A 17,506-nucleotide genomic window follows, 5' to 3' on the forward strand; every position below is an offset into this window, starting at 1 on the left:
AAAAAAAAAAAAGTCAAACTTTGAGTTACAATATTGAAGGACTCTATGGGCAAAATATAGGAGCCCTGGTAATGCTGTAGGGTAAGCACTAGAGAGCTAACCACAACGTTGGCAGTTCAAACCAACCAGCAGCTCCGCAAGATAAGGTTCTCTGGTCCCATAAAGATTGACATCCTCAGAAATTCTATATAGGGTCACTGTGAATAGATATCAACTCAATGAAAGTGGATTTGATTTTGGATTTTTACGGGCAAAATACTGAATGATGCAGGATGTATGAACAAAAGGTGGAAGGAATACACAGAGTCATTAAACCAAAAAATTGGTCTACTTCCAGCCAGTTCATGAGATAGCAAATAATCAAGGAATAATGATATTAAAAGAAGAAATACAAGTTAGGTTGAAAGTATTGTAAAAAAAACAGACTCCAGGAATTGACAGAATACCAATTGAAATGTTTCAACAAATGGATTCAATGCTGGAAGCACTCATTCATCTATGCCAAGACATTTGGAAGACAGCTACCTGGTCAATAGATTGCAATTTACATGCCCTTTCCAAAGAAAGGTGATTAAAAAAAAAGTGAAAATTGTCAAGCAATATCAATACCACATGCAAGTAAAATTTCACTGAAGATCATTCAAAAATGGTTGCAGCAATATATCAATAGGGAGCTTCCAGAAATTCAAGCGAGATTCAGAAGACATGAAATTAGGGATATGATTGCTGACATCAGATGGATCTTAGCTGAAAACAGAGAATACCAGAAAGATTTTTATCTGTGTTTTACTGACTTTGCCTAGGCATTCAACTATGAGTTCATAATAATGAACAACATTGCAAAGAATGGGATTTCTGGTTTTAATTGTACTCATGTAGAACTTATACATAGTCCAAGCGGCAGTCATTTGAACAGAACAAGGGCATAATGAACAGTTTAACGTCAGGAAAGGTGTGCATCAGGGCTGTACCTTTCACCATACATATTCAATCTTTGTACTGAGAAAGTAATTTAAGAAGCCAGACTATTTGAAGAATACCAATGTATCAGGAGTGGAAGAATAATTAACAGACTATAATGTCCAGATGACACAACCTTGCTTGCTGAAAGTGAAGACAACTTGAAGCACTTAATAATGAACATCAAAGACTAACGCCTCCACTATGCATTATATCTCAGCAAAAAGAAAACAATAGTCTTTACAATGAACCAATAAGCAACTTCATGATAAACTGAGAAAATATTGAAGCTGCCAAGTATTTCATTTTATTTGTTCCACAATCCGTGCCCATGGAAGTTGCAATCAAGAAATCAAAAGACGTTGATGGCATTGGGCAAACCTGCTGTAAGATTTCTTTAATAGTTGTTACCTGTGGTCCATTTTCCACCTCTAGGGTTTCTTGTTGTTGTTGCTGTTGTTAGGTGCCATTGAGTCGATACTGACCCATAGTGACCTTATGCACAGCAGAACGAAACACTACCTGATCCTGGGCCAACCTCACTACTGTTGCCATGCTTGAGTCCATTGATGCTGCCACTTGGCCAATCCATCTCGTTGGGGGTCTTCCTCTTTTTCTCTGACCCTCCACCTTACCAAACATGATATCCTTCCCCAGTGACTGGTCCCTCCTGACAATATGTCCTAAGTATGAGAGACAAAGTTTGGCCATCTTGGCCTCCAAGGAGCACTCTGGCTGCACTTCTTCCAAAATGGGTCTATTGGTTCTTTTGGCAGCCCATGGATTTTCAATACTCTCCTCCAACACCATAACTCAAAAGCATCAATTCTTCTGTGGTCTTCCGTATTCATTGTCCAGCTTTCATATGCATATGAGGTTATTGAAAATACCATGGCTTGGGTCAGGTGCACTTTTGTCCTCAAGTTGACATCTTTGCTCTTCAACCCTTTAAAAAGGTCTTACGCAGCAGATTTCTTGACTGATGCTTCCATGAGTGTTGATAGTTGATCCTTAGGAGATTTCCCCCCCACTTATAGTAATTGGAGCTCTGGTAGCGTAGAGGTTAAGAATCGGGCTGTTAACCTCAGGGTCAGCAGTTTGAAACTACCAGCTGTTCCGCAGGAGAAAGAGGAGGCTTTCTGCTCCCGTAAAGTTTACAGCCTTGGAAACCTTGTACAGGCTAGCTATGAGTAGGAACCGACTCCACGGCACATAACAACAACAACATAGTTATTGTGTAGTGCTGTGGGCTAATGCACCAGACCGCAAAGCCATTTTAACTGCAAGGTTGGTGGTTCAAGCTCACCAGTTGCTCCTTGGGAACCCTATACAGGGTCGCTATGGGTTGGAACCCACACGATGGCACTTAACAACAACAATAGTAATTGTACAAAACAGAAGGTAATTTTGTCAGCATAGAAGTACTGCTATTTTGCAGCTATATTAGCTGCACTTAAATTTTTCAACAATCCTCTTCAGTAATCTCTTCCCAAATAGCAGTTATAGAATGCAGCACAATTATGGGAAGAGTGAACCATGTTGACCAAGGAACAAAAGGTACATAATTGGAAAGTGCTCTCTCTGTGAAATGATGGCATTGATTGCTATATTTCCTTATTGACCTTGGGACTGTAAACTGTTTTACAATGTAGAACTGTAGCAAGTGGGACAGATGTGACCAACTCTCCTTCAATTTGCTCTCGTTAAGAAGTTTGCTTTGCATTGGGAAATAAAAAGAAAAGGAAGACCCTCCTTTCTCATTAAGAATAAGCCAGAAAACAGTGATGTGCCAAATGACATCTGCCTCTGACAGGTTGAAAATAATCTACCTGTCAAGTGAACCACAAGATTATGCCGAGAATGAAGCACTAAGAAGAAACAGACTTGAGCAATTATGTACAGCCAATATAGAGCTGTACATAAGGAGCTCTGGTAGCATAGTGGGTATGAATCAGACTGCGAACCTCAAGGTCAGCAGTTTGAAACTACCAGCCATTCTGAGTGAGAAAGAGGAGGCTTTCTACTCCTATAAAGATTTACAGCCTCAAAATCCCTATACAGGATCACTATGAGTTGGAAACGACTCCACGGCATACCACCACTACCACAGGACAGGGTGCCTTTATGTGTCACTCCATGTTTTCAAAAGTTTCAGTCATATAAAATTGCTAATATGTGATCATTTTCCATGCTGGTGGCATAGTGGTTACGAATTGGGCTGTGAACCTTCAGGTCAGCAGTTCGAAACGACCAGCTGTTCCGTGGGAGAAAGATGAGGCTTTCTGCTCTCACAAAGATTTACAGCCTTGGAAACCCTGTACAGGTTTGCTATGAGTAGGAACCGACTCCACGGCACATAACAACAACAACAATATCCCACCTATCTTATCACCACAGCCCAGTGGGACATATATGTTCCATATAATATTAATCAAAATACATTATATGTAATAAAAATGTAAAAAATATTCAGTGCTTCAGTATGTATTGTATTAGTAAAACAGCATTATCTCATCTATAAAAACATACAGCCAAACAATAATTTAGTAAATAAAAGATTTTAAAGTATTAAAAAGCAAAGATGTCACTCTAAGGCCTAAGGTTAGCCTAACTCAAGCCATGTAAATCACTTTACATGTGAAGGCTGGACAATAAATAAGAAAGGCCAAAATAATGAACAAATCTTTCTTGGAACAAGTACAACCAGAATGTTCCTTAGAAGGAAGGATAGGGAGACTTCATCTTATATACTTCGGACACGGTTGGGACCAGTCCTTGGAAAGGTGCATCATGGTTGGCAAAATAGATCAGCAAAAGAGAGGAAGACCTTCAACAAGATGGATTGATACAAGGCCTATAACAATGGATTCATCCTGTGAGGATGGCCCGGGACTGAGCTGTGTTTCTGTTGTACTTGGGCTTGCTATGAGTTTGGACTAACTCAATGATACCTAACCACGGCAACACATAAAGCATTACTTTAAGAAAGCAAATGCAAATATTGTTAGCTCTATCTGGAGTGGGAGTATGGATTCCAGTGCTTATACTTGGGGGTACCACTTTAACATGCAAGTATAATACACTGAAACTAAATGACACTTTTTTGATAAATTCCCTTTTGCTTCTTTTTGTGTGTCAGAATCTTGATGATATTTCCCATGGAAATGTGTTTTGTTCAGATACTTAATAATATTAGAAAGGTTCTTTATACTTAGGACTGTGCCAAAAGGTTAAGTTATGAACCTAATCAATACTATACAAACAAACTATTGTCATTGGTAGCTATCTTGTCACTTCTAACTCACGGCAACCCTATGTGTGCAGAGGAGAACTGCTTCATAGAGCTTTCGAGATAAGACCTTTTAGAAGTAAATCTCCAGACCTTTTTTCCAAGGCACCTCTGGGTAGAGTTGAACTATAAACTTTGGGCTAGTAGTGAAGCGCTTAGCCATTTGTGCCATTCGGTTACCCACAAAAACAGCTATATACATGTAAATAAATCTAACCATAAATATCCACCACTCATCTGTCAATTTATCTTATTGTGGTGACCACAACAGTATTTCAAATACCAGCAGGGTCCCCTATGATTACGCTACACTTAACAACCCAGAAAGTTCTATCAAGGGAAACGCAGTGACCTCAGAGCCTTCTGCTTGATGCAGGTTCTCCTTCACTTGCACTCTTTTCTTACTGTCTAAAAGGCCTCCTTCTTTGTCTAACCTAGACAGCCACCATGATGTCATGCTTATTTGTCATCCCCTGACCTATACCGTAATGAAATTGAGGTCCTTGAAAAGCCTTCATACTTAGAGCCAAGATACAAAAAACCTATTCAGAAATGAGACAGTTGTCCTGATAACATCTTGTCTAGACATCAAGAATCATGAAAGCAGGTATAATTAAAATGTTTTAGTCTGGAGTTGTCTTGAAATAAATTTTCTAAATATCTGATTTTGATATGTGTTTTGTTTTTGTTTTTTTGTAGCGGGAGTGAGAAAACAGACAATCTTCCCGAGGTCTTCACCAGAACAGTAGATTGCATTTCTTCTTTCTCTCCTCTAGCGCTGTCAAAACAGTGCCCACCAGTAATTGAACCTGTGATTGACAGGCAGAATTTCCTTTGTAGCAGTCACCTGCTCTGCACATCTAAAGGAAAGTGCTGTGGAGCAAGGTACTTGCAGTCACAGTACAGTAGCAATTTTTCTTTAGGTCTCACCAGAACACCCATCAACCCATTCAGGCTCCAAAATACATCTAACAAGATGGTATGTTGCCAGAGGGATGGCTGGCATGTGACCCTATTTCATACAGCACAATTATTTGGCAGAATTGAAAATGGGAAGAAAGAAAAATTATCTCCCTTTTGAGAGCTCTGCTGCCAATCTTGTTGCCGCTAAGGTAGCAGACTGAGATGTTGTAGCAAAAGGCCCACCCAGGCTATTATAAAGCAGCAGAGGCCAGCAGTCCAATTAAGTTATAATTAGCTGAACTATTCCGGGTGTTTTAATCAACACAATCCTTACCGTAAATTGTAAGGAAGGTCTTCAGGGCAAAGAGACAGTAGAGATGGTGCTTTTCTATTAATGCAAATAAATCATCGTTGCATGGATAGAAGGCACAGGCATCTACCCTGGTCACTTTGTTGGTGGTGGCTGCCTTTCAGTCTGTGTCAACTCATGGCAAAGCCATGTGAGAGAATTTAACTGCCCCATAGGTTTTCTGGTTGTAACCTTTACAAGAGCAGATCACCAGGTCTTTCCTCTAAGGAGCTGCTGAGTGGGTTCAAACCGTCAACCTTTCACTTGGCAGACAAGCACCTCAATTGTTGTGCCACCAGAACTCCTTACTTGACTCTTGTGTATCTTTAAATTATAATTATATCCTAGAAAAGTTCTGGCCCAGCATTTCTCAGATTGTGCTCTGAAGATCTGAGAGATGTTCTTTGAAGGCAGTATTTGGTGGTCAAATATGGGAAACATTCATGGAAGCAGCAGTCAGGAAATCAAACAGTGTATTGCATTAAAGAAATCTGCTGCACAAGACCTCTTTAATGTGCTCAAGAGCAAAGATGCTAGTTCAAGGCCTAAGGCGTGCCTGACCCAAGCCATGGTATTTTTCACTAGCCTCATATGAATGTGAAAATTGGACAAAGAATAAGGAAAACCATAGAAGAATTGATGCATTTGTGTTATGGTGTTAGAGAAAAATATTAAAAGAACCATGGACTACCCGAAGAATAAACAAAGCTGTGTTGGAAGAAACACAGCCAGGATGCTCCTAAGAAATCAGAATGGTGAGACTTCATCATCTCATCCTTTGGACATGCTATCAGGAGGGAAAAGTCCTTAGAGAAGGACATCAGGTTTAGTAAAGTAGAGGGTCAGCAAAAAAGAGGAAAACTCCCAATAAAATGGATTGGCACAGTGGAAGCAGCAACAGGCTCAAGTGTAACAGTTGTGAGGATAGCATAGGACAGGGCAATGTTTCCTCTTGTTGTGCGTAAGATCACAATGAGTCAGAACTGACTCAACCGTGCCTAGCAGTAACCACAACAGATTGAATACATATGGTGAAAGGATACAACCCTAGTGTATGTTTCCTGACTTTAAACCATTCAGTATCTCCTTGTTCTGCTTGAACAACTGCCTCTTGGTCTATGTACAAGTTCCTTGTGAGTACAGTTCGGTGGTGGCGATGATGGTTATGTGCCATAGAGTTGGTTCTGACTCATAGCAACCCTGTATAGGGTTTCTGAGGCTATGAATCTTTATGGGAGCAGAAAACCTCATCTTTCTCTGTGAAATGGCTGGTAGCTTCAAACTGCTGATTTTGAGGTTAGCAGCCTGACTTGTAATCACTATACTACCAGAGTTCCTTGAGTGTTCTGGAATACCTGTTCTTTGCAATGTTATCCAGAGCTTGTCATGATCCACACAGTTGAAAGCTTTTTCATAGTCAATAAAGCACAAGTAAACATCTTTCTGGCATTTTCTGCTTGCAGTCAATATCCACCTGACATCAGCAATTCTATCCATAGCTCCACCTCCCCTTCTGACCCGGCTTGCATTTCTGGCAGTGCCCTGTCATTGGATTGTTGCAGTAATTTTTGAAATATCTTCAGCAAAATTTTACTTGCATGTGATATCAATGATATTGTACCATGGTTTCTGTATTCCGTTGGGTCACCTTTCTTTGGAACAGGCACAAATATGGATCTCTTCCAATCATTTCTTTGCATACATGAGTGAGTGTCTTCAGGGCCGCATCAGTTTATTGAGAAATTTCAATTTTTATTCCATCACTTCCTGGAGGCTTGTTTTTCTCCAGTGTCTTCAATGCAGCTTGGACTTCATCCTTCAGTACCATCAGTTCTTGATCATATGCTACCTCTTTAAATGGCTGGACATCGACCATTTCTTTTTGATATAGTGACTCTGTATATTCCTTCCATCTTCTTTGGAGGCTTTCTCCATCATTCAATATTTTGCTCAGAGAATCCTACAGGGCTTTTAATTTTTTCTTTGGTTCTTTCAGCTTGAGAAATGCTGAGCTGAGCATGTTCCTCCCTTTTGATTTGCTAACTGCAGGTCTTTGCAAATTTCATTATAATACTTGATTTTGTTTTCTCCTGCTGCCCTTTGAAATTTTCTGTTCAGTTCTTTTACTTACTCATTTCTTCCATTTACATTAGTATCTCTAGGTTCAAGACAAGTTTCAGAGTCTCTTCCGGAATACTCTAAGAATGTAGTTTTTGAAAGTTACTAAATACTAAAATATTAAATGCTCTGATAAGTCCTGCAGTACATAAACCTGCTTAATGTTCTTGAACTTGAAATTTTTGCAGAATGAGGTTCCTACCCCAACTTGTCCCCTATGTGACATCTATTGACTCACTTTGGGACATGCTGACTTTAGTGAAGAGGCAGTGTTGAATGCTGGAAAGAGTATTAAGAAGTTTGGGGTCTCCACTTCACACTCTGTAGCATCCATGACATGGTGTTTCACCTCTCTACATTATTGCTCTGCTGTTGCCGCTCAGTGCTCTCTAGTTGATTCCAACTCATAGCAACCCTGTACAACGTTTCCAAGGAGTAGCTGGTGGGTTTGAACCACTAATCTTTCAGTTAGCAGTCCAGTGCTTATCCTACAGCACCACTCCATTACTGCTCTGTGGTTGTCAAGTCATCGAGACAGTTCCAACTTATCACTACCCTTATAGGATTCCTAAGAGTGACTGGTGGGTTTGAACTGTTGATTTTGTGGTTAGCAGTCCAGTGCTTTTCCTATAGCACCATACCAGGACTCCACTCTAGCATCTATCAAATATTGGATGCTTTACCTCACTGCAGCTCCAAGCTTCTACAAGATATTGTTGTTGATGTTAGATGTAGTCCAGTATTCAGGTCTGAGTCCTAGTGACCCTCTGCACAACAGAATGAAACACTGCCCTCATCCCACACCACCATCCTCACAATTGTTATGCTTGAGCCACCGCTGGACCAGTCCATCTCGCTGGGGGGTCGTTCTCTTTTTCACTGATCCTCCACTTTACCAAGCATGATGTCCTTCTCCAGAGACGGGTCCCTAGGTGTTAAAAAAAATGACCTCATGACTCAATTGTTGAGAATATGTAAAAGCACCCATAGCTTCTTTGTGTGTGTATTTCAGTAAACCCATGGTTATTCTGCCTGAGTATTATTAAAACATATGACGTGTTTGTTAAAAGGCAGAAATACATACATTTTAAGGAACAACCAATTTATTTTTATTTGACTCTGTGATCATATGATAAAAAGTCCATATGATCATATGATAAATTGTGATTTATCAACAATTTCAGTTTTTTTCATTTAGATTTAGAGTAATATAACATATATTTTATATGTTTCACACACACACACACACAAAAAAAAAAAAAAAAAAAAAAACCCATGTTCTTGATAGATATTCTTAAACACAGATAGCACTCAAGTTACTAAAATGTTAGAAATCTAGATTAATTGATCTTTGGCATGCTGTTTTATCAAAGTATTACAAATCAATTTTTGAAATAGAAAAATAATTTTATTTTATGGTTAATTCTCCCAGATTGTTGAATAGAAATAAAAACAGAATGTCAACAGATAATTTAATTAGACCATTTGTAGTCTTAATTCTAAAAGCATAAAACTGTAAAAATTAAAAGCACTTCCAAAAATATCCATGAGACCTGTTTTTATGTTTTGTTTCTAATGTAACTTAATTTTTTCATTCTAGTTAAATATTTCAGATTGCCTCTCGGTGGGACTGAGGCTGATTATTAAAGAGGTAGAGTCACTGAGAATGGCATCTGTCTTCCTGTCACCATGCCAACTCCTCCTTGGGACTACAAATGGAGGGATTTCCCCCTTTTTTTCCCAGTCTTCCCTCCAATGAGAGAAAGGCACAGACGCTTTGACCTCAGCAAGCACACCATTTCTAATTACAACTGCTTTCTTCCCTCCACACCTGTGTGAGAAAAAGACTCGCGATTAAATTCTTTGTTTTTTATGATTTTTCTCTCCTCAGTATTCTTACTGACGTCTTTGTGTGGTGCAGTGGCAGGGATCCCACTGCATTTACATGGCAACCAGGAAATCAGTCATTCAGTGTTGCCATGGTAGCCAGAGGGGGGAGGGGAGGAGAAGTCTGCTACAGCAGGGTTGGCTGTGTCCCTTCCTGGAAGCAGACAGAATTTTTTTGACAGTGGTAATTATGAAAATAAATAATAATAATAAAAAATGTTGGCATCGGGACTGGTCCATGTACTGGCTTCACAAAGCAAGTCAGTAGACTGTGAGGGTGTGAGGAAGGAGTGTAGCAAGCATAACAATGAGGCCAGGGTGTTGCCTACCACCCCCACGCCCCCAGCCCAGTGTGCAGACTAGGTCTCTGTGGTGATTCTGTAGAGGGAGGTCTCTAAGCTCAGGCACCAAGCTGAATTGCTACCTTCCCTCTATCGCTTCAGGTCTGCAACAACAGGTAACCAATGTTGTGTAAGGAGAGTGAATGTCTCAGTTTTTGCAGGGGGAAATTCTACATTTATGGTAAGAAGAACTCTGAACTGCGGAAATGGGGCAAAGGGTGCTGTCCGAACAAAAGCGGAAGTTCTCTTCAGTCTTGTTTCCTGCCATATCTGCTACTGGAGCTGGAAGTTGTCATATTTCAAGTTTAAAGACGAGAAAAATAAAGTCATGTGAGGTCAACTAGTGAGCTTATCTTTAAAAGCATGATGGTGAGAGTCCTCAATGGTGTAGAATCGTCAGTCTAAAGGCAGATCATGTTTCATAACAAAGAGTAGCCCCTGACCCCAAGAACAGATGTGGCTTCTAGATTTTTTTAGCCTTAACTTTGTGGGTTCATATTGCCAAGAACTGACCACAGTTGCAAGTGAAATTTCCAAATCACTACTTGATTTGAGAAGTCTCTTACAATGACAATTTTCTAAGAAGATAGGAATGTTACTCTATGAATGTTGGTCCTTTTCTTTGTAAAATGAGGACTAGCATCTCATATTCCTTTGTTTTTGAGACGAAACAATGCTCTTATCCTCTTTTGAAAGTGATACTAACAAACTCTTTCCACCTCTTCTCCAAACCTGCTGCTCCTCCACTCCTTTGCTATCATCTCAGTCATGTTCTGACTATCATCCTTCACTTTAGAGTCTTCCTTTCTCTTAACTCTCCTTCCCTCACATCTAATTCAAGAGCAAATATTTGTGTTCTAGTCTCAAATTATATCCTGAATCCCATCATGTATCAAAATCTTTACTACTCACCATTGTACACCATCCACCTTTCTAAATTCTAAAGGAATCCTCTGTGGTCTCCCAGCTTCCATCTTGTCTACTACAACTTGATCTTGCACTGCAAGTCACATCACTTCATAACCCTCTTCAGAGCACTCCCCAAGCAGTTCCTCCATAGCTACATGTCACACTCAGTGCAACCATGAACCACAAAACCCTACCTAATATGACCTTGAGTACCACTCCATCCTCATTCCCAGCATCCTCCTACTTGTTCATTCTGCTCTACCTCTACTGACTTCTGTTCTGTTCCTTAAACACAACAAGCATTCATTAATCTCAGGGTCTTTGCACTTGCTTAAACATGCTTCCTCAGCAACTTATTAAGAGAGTTCCTTCCCTCGCTTTCTTAAGGTATCTGCTCAAATGTCTTTTCATACAGGAAGCTGTTTTGTATCAGTGTGGATCTTGACAGTTAAAAAAAGATTTTTAAAAGAATGAAGAGAGTAGTCACAGAGATATGTACAGAGTTAAGAAAACCAACAGTGAGATCTGATGCTGCATCTAGGCTTGAGGGGGCAAAAGGAGGAAATAGGGTATGGGAGGCCAAAGGGAACCACAGTCTTGGAGTTGGGATTTCCCTGGAGAAGTTGTGGTCATTGAGGGAGGAAACTCGGATGAGCACAGCATGCAAAGGAATAAGCACATTACCCTTGCTTCCTTCCCAACCTCCCATCTCCTTTTGATGTTTCCCATTGGCTAAATACAAGTGGAAGTCCGAGGCTAAGAAGGTCTGTTGTTGTTAGGTGTCATCAAGTTAGTACTGACTCATACTGACCGTATGCATAACGGAACGAAACAACACATGGTCATGCGCAATCCTCACAATTGCTGCTATACTTGAGTCCACTGCTGTTGCCACGGTGCCAATCCATCTCATTAGGGTCTCCCTCTTTTTTGATGACTTTCCACTTTACCAAGCTTTCTCCAGGAACTGGTCGCTACTGATAATATGTCCAAAGTATGAGAGATCAAATCTGGAAATCTTGATTTCTAAGTAGCATTCTGGTTGTACTTCTTCCATTGCAGATTTGTTTGTTCTTCTGGCAGACCATGATACCTTTAATGGTCTTCTCCAGTAGCATGTATCAAATGTATCAATTCTTCTGTGGTCTTCTTTTCCTTGTCCAATTTTGCATATGAGGCTATTGAAACTACCATAGCTTGGGTCCGATGCACTTTAGTGCTCAAACTGATATCTTTGTTCTTGAAAACTTTAAAGAGGTTTTGTGCAACAGATTTACCTAATACAATACATTATTGGATTTCTTGACTGCTGCTCCCATGAGTGTTGATGGACCGGTGGATGCAAGCAAAATGAAGTCTTTGACAACTTCAATCTTTTCTTCATTTATTGTGATGATATTTCTTGTTCCAGTGGTGGAGTTTTGTTTTCTTTACATTGATGTGCAACTTATACTGAAGCCTGTGGTCTTTGATCTTTATCAGTAAGCGTAGGTAATAAAGTATTGGGGCCTCAAAAGTTATCTATTGCTGCATAATAGGTTTCTACAGAACATAGTTAACTTGAAACAATAAATATTTATGGCTTACAGTTTCTGAGAGTCAGGAATGTAGAAACAGCTTATCTTGGTGATTCTGGCCCTAGGTCACACATGAGACTGCAGTTGAGAAGTCAGTTATTTGAAGGTTCTCCTAGAGCAGGGTGATCCATTTACAAGGTAGCTCACTCTTATGTCTGGCAAGTTGGTGCCAGTTGGTAGGAGTCCTCAGTTCCTCCTCATTGGTACCTCTGGTGTGGCACTGTATGATAAGCACTGGACTACATGGTTGTTTGAGTCACAAAGTCAGCAGTTCAACCTAACCAGCCATTCCTCAGAAACCCTACACAGGGTCACTATGAGTTGGAATCGACTCATAGGCACTTAACAACAACAACACAGGGCTTCTTAAGTGTCCTCACAGCAAGTCTCCTGGCTTCTCCCGGAGTGAGTAATCCAAAAAGCAACGTAGAAGATTCACTTTTGTCACTTTTGTGACCTAGTATTGAAAATCATACTTTTTCCATATTCTATTAGTCACACAGACCTCTTCTGAGTCAACATGGGAAGAGACCACGCAAAAATGTGAATAACAGAAGCCGAGTCTCATTAGGGCCATCTTGGAGATATCACAAGCACAAAGCATGAAATGGAAAGCATCAGGGAGGGGTGCTAATCAGAGAATAACACCACCCTTCAAACTGGTTGTGTGGGTCAATGAAATAATTTTATAACATTTCATGAGAAGTTACAGCAGATGCTTACCTTACTGAAAATGCACATCCCAAGTTTGCCATTTTGCAAGAAGAGCAATTAATTGGCAAACTTGTCTTTATAAGAGCTTTCTACATACCATAGTACTTCATTGATATCTAAGTAAATTACAAATTTTTTTCTTTCTACTGGTTTAATATTATTAATTGATTGGTAACTTCAGGGTTTTAATTGGTAACTTAGGGTATTTCCTTTTTCAAAACCAATGTTATATTTTCCTCCTTGTCATATCTTTTTCATTTTCTGAGTCCCAGGGACGTTTTTGGTAATACTTTAGGCAGCCTTAGTGGTTTGTTTTCTCATTCTCTTAGGATTTTGCTTGGTTTTGTAAAGGGATATCCTGATATTTTCAAAATAGCCAGCAGCACTCATAACTTTCTTCTGTTGGGTCTAAATATTTAGATTCGGTTCAATTGAATAAATACAATTAGAGCACATGCTATATGTCAAGTTCTGTGCAAGGTACTCCAGATACAGAGATGAAAGACCCAGTCTGCCCTCAGGGAGCATTCAGTCTGCTTATTAGACTCTGGCAGAAGAAAGAGGCTCACCAACCAGCTCTGAAATTCTATCACAGGAAAATTTGAAGCTGAGAAGTTAAAAATTTAGGAGAAGAATAGAGCTGGGAAGAACATGATCATAAGTAAAACTGTGAAAACCCTTCTTTGTAAGTTGTTCTTGTTAATTGCCATCAAGTTGATTCTGACTTGGAGGAGCAAGTGGTGAGTTTGAACTGCCCACCTTATGATTCGCAGTCCAGTGCTGATCTGCAGCACCAAACCAGAAGTTCATTGTAGTTAGCTGATATCAATTGGATCCCCGACTCATGGCAACTCCAAACACAATGGAAGGAATCTCTACCTGGTCCTGCACCATCCCATGATTTGTTGTGATTGGACTGTTGGAATCCATAGGATTTTCATTGACTGATTTATAAAAGTTGATGTTCACACCTTTTTTCCTAGTTCATTTTAGTCGGGAAGCTCTGCTAAAATCCATTCAGCATTAGAACAAAACACAAGCCTCCACTGACAGATGGGTGGCAGCTAGCCTTGATATACATTGGCTGGGAATTGAACCTGGGTCTCCGTCATGGAAGATGAGAATTCTACCACCAAACCACCAAAAACCCTTCACAGTAGATGAAGCAACAAAAACACAAAGACAAAATAACTTCAAATGCTGACTTCAGTTCTCTAACCTCTTTTACCAAGCCATTTATTGTCAAAATAGATTACCCTGTACGGTCCACATAATTGGCACAGAAAAAGCAAGGCTTGTTCCCTTGCCTGCAAATTATTAGAGTTATTGTATAGCTTTTCTGTCAAGCCACTTCACAATGATTTACTTGTGTGATATTAAACCCACTGATTCATATCATTTAATTGTGACATTCCTTATAAAGGATTGTTTTCCCAAGACTTTCCTTGTGCACAATGTTCTCTAACCTCTGCCATACTTTGTTGCTGAGTCTTTTTTCTTGATCTGTTGCTCTGTTTCCTCTTGTCCCTGAACTTCTGTACTGATATTCAGAGATTTTTTTAGAGGGAGAACATTTTATTTCACAGAATTATCATTTCTGTGGAGAAACTATTTTAATTCTCCTGGAATTCATATTTCTGGAGTCCACGAGGTTGGGGTGACCCACCTAGGCTATTGATCTGAGGTGATCTTTTGACCCTTGAGCCTTAAAGAAACTGGTTTCTAAAAGTCAATTTTTAATCAAACAATGGTCTAGATAAACTAGTAAGAACTGTTTTGTTACTTTGAAGAATTATCCATGTAAAGTCAGTTCTGAGAAACAGAGACTCTGCACGTCAGACGAGAGCTGTGTTTTAGGGTAAATTAGGAATTATTTTCATTGTTCTTCAATTCAAAGTTGTATGAAATAGTTCCTTACTGAAAACTATTGATCAGTTTTGTTCTGGCTCTTTCTCATGGCAATTAGCTAAGATGGGGTATGAGAATTTTTGGCAGTTCTTTCCATCTTCAAAGCACTTTGACTGCCCAGTTGAAATGTTGGGGTCCTGGTATGGTACTGTAGGATAAACACTGGACTGATAACCACAAGGTCAGCAGTCCAAACCCACCAGCTGCTCCTCGGAAACCCTATAATGGGTCGCTATGAGTCAGAGCCAATTCTATAGCATACAACAACGACAGTTGAAGTGTTACCCTGATTTGTAACTCATATAATAAATAAACTTTGGTCATTTGATGTTATTAGTTTAATATGATTTTTATTTCTAACACTGTTTTAAGAGTATATTTGATTTAATGTCTTTCATCTGACTCCATCTCCAGCCCAGTATCCCCTTCAGCTGGTGAAGGGTTTGGAAGACTTTCTGCTAATGGGAAGACCAGGATTTCAGAGCGTTAGCAGGTGGGTCCCACTTGGGATGTGACTAGTCCTAGTTTCTCTTTAAACCTGACCACTCCCCACATTGCATACCTGATTGTATCCACATCCAGTCTTCTATGGCTCTGTCTTACCTACTTGGCATATCCCTCACCATCTCCTGCCTGTTTCCTTCTTGTGCCCCCTATTTGCAGGCCCCCCTGTTTCACGATTAGCCCAGTTCCAGCCCTCTTCCAGTTTCTCCTCTTCGCCGCTTGCTCTTTGTTTTCTCAGGGGGGTATTAGCAAAGCAAGTTTCATTAGCTCATTCAGACTATGAGAACTTCTCCAGGGCTACACATAGCACAGGCACATTTAGGTTAACAACCCAAATGACTTTAATTGTGGTGACATTTCAGGCAATATCAGAAAGGAATCCAAAGCACTTTGTACTCTGTTTAATCCCTTAGTTAGCGCTGGCCAGGACAAAGGAAAAGGAGAACTCATAGTTCCAACCCTTTGCCCTCTAGAAGAAGAACTTGACCATCGCGCTTCAGCTTCCTTTTCTTCCTAACTTTTTGACTGGATCACAAGACAGAGATGACTGTATCTGCTAATTTTTTATTTGTGAAGGCTGGCTATTCTCTCAAGAAAGATCAGTTCTGTTCACCCTATCTTTTGACTCCCTTTAAGCCAAACGTGATTCAGTCTTCTTGGCTCCTAATAGCTGAGGATAGACTCAGATGTCTGGGGGAAAGAATGAATCTATGACATACGATAAGATCATGATTGTGCCTTTTCAGAGAGTTCTCTAAAGAGGTTTCCATTCCATTTAGTTGATACAAGAAATTCCTGGAATTCTGGTTTCCTGTGATAAAATTAGAGCTCAGTGGAGACCTGATGGGCACTGTAGGATAAGCACTGGACTGCTGATCACAAGGTTACTCTTTGGAAGCCCTGTGTTCACTGAGTCAGAACCGACTCATCAATACTTAGCAACAACAATGTATTTGTTCAACACAACATTTGAGCAAGTCATTCAATATTTTATCAATGTGTATGAACAGACAAGGTTTATTAATATATTAATTTACATTTTCTCTCCCATTTCTCTTCTTCCTCTTCACTGCAACTCATATATACACTCAAGGAGTGACTTTGCTGGCACAGTCTGAGAATTCTTTCTGACACAATAGAGTAGGCATGACTTAGCCAGAGAAGGCAAGTCAGTGAAATGGTAAATAACTAGCTGGGTACAGGTTGGGGGAGTAGAGAAAAAGAGGGGGACCGTACTATCAGGTGATTAGAGAGAGTTGAGGATTTGGCATATGAGAGGCTCTGGGACAGCTGTGAAGTGGCAAAGACTGGAGAGTGGAGGAGGAAATGTAGGAAGTATTTCTAGCTTACAAATTGGTTCCCTTTAAAGTTCATCCAGAGAGTGAAAGAAAGATTAGGTGTTTTTCCTCTCTTCCATTTCTTTTGAAAATTTGTTTTCTAAATGACTTTTAGTTGTCAGACAATGCTACATTATAGGCAATCAAGTGCAGAGATGAAACCATGAGGTATCCCAGGATTCTTTGTTGTTGTTATTAGGTGCCATCGAATCTATTCTGACTCGTAGCAACTCTGTGCCCAACAGAACAAAACATCACCTGGTCCTGTGTCATTCTTGCAGTTGTTGCTGTTTGAGCCCATTGTTGTAAGCCACTGTGTTGATCCATTTTGTTGTGGGTCTTCCTCTTTTTCACTGACTCTCTACAAAGCATGATGTCCTTCTCCAAGGACTGGCCCTTCCTGATAATGTGTCCAACGTAGCTACAGGAGGGAGCAGTCCCTGGAAAAGGACACCATGTTTGATAGAGTAGAGGACTATCAGATTCAGAAGAGGATATGGAATGAGGGGGATCTTGTTGACATCAGATAGATCTTGGCTGAAAGCAGAGAATACTAGCAAGATATTTACTTGTGCTTTATTGACTCTGCAAAGGCATTCAACTGTGTGGGTCATAGCAAACTATGAATAACATTGCGAAGAATGAGAATTTCCAGAACATTTAACTGTGCTCATGAGGAATCTGTGCATAGACCAATCAGTGGTCGTTTG

The sequence above is a fragment of the Chrysochloris asiatica genome, unplaced genomic scaffold (genome assembly GCF_000296735.1).
Source record: "Chrysochloris asiatica unplaced genomic scaffold, ChrAsi1.0 scaffold00194, whole genome shotgun sequence".
Classification (NCBI taxonomy): Eukaryota; Metazoa; Chordata; class Mammalia; order Afrosoricida; family Chrysochloridae; genus Chrysochloris; species Chrysochloris asiatica.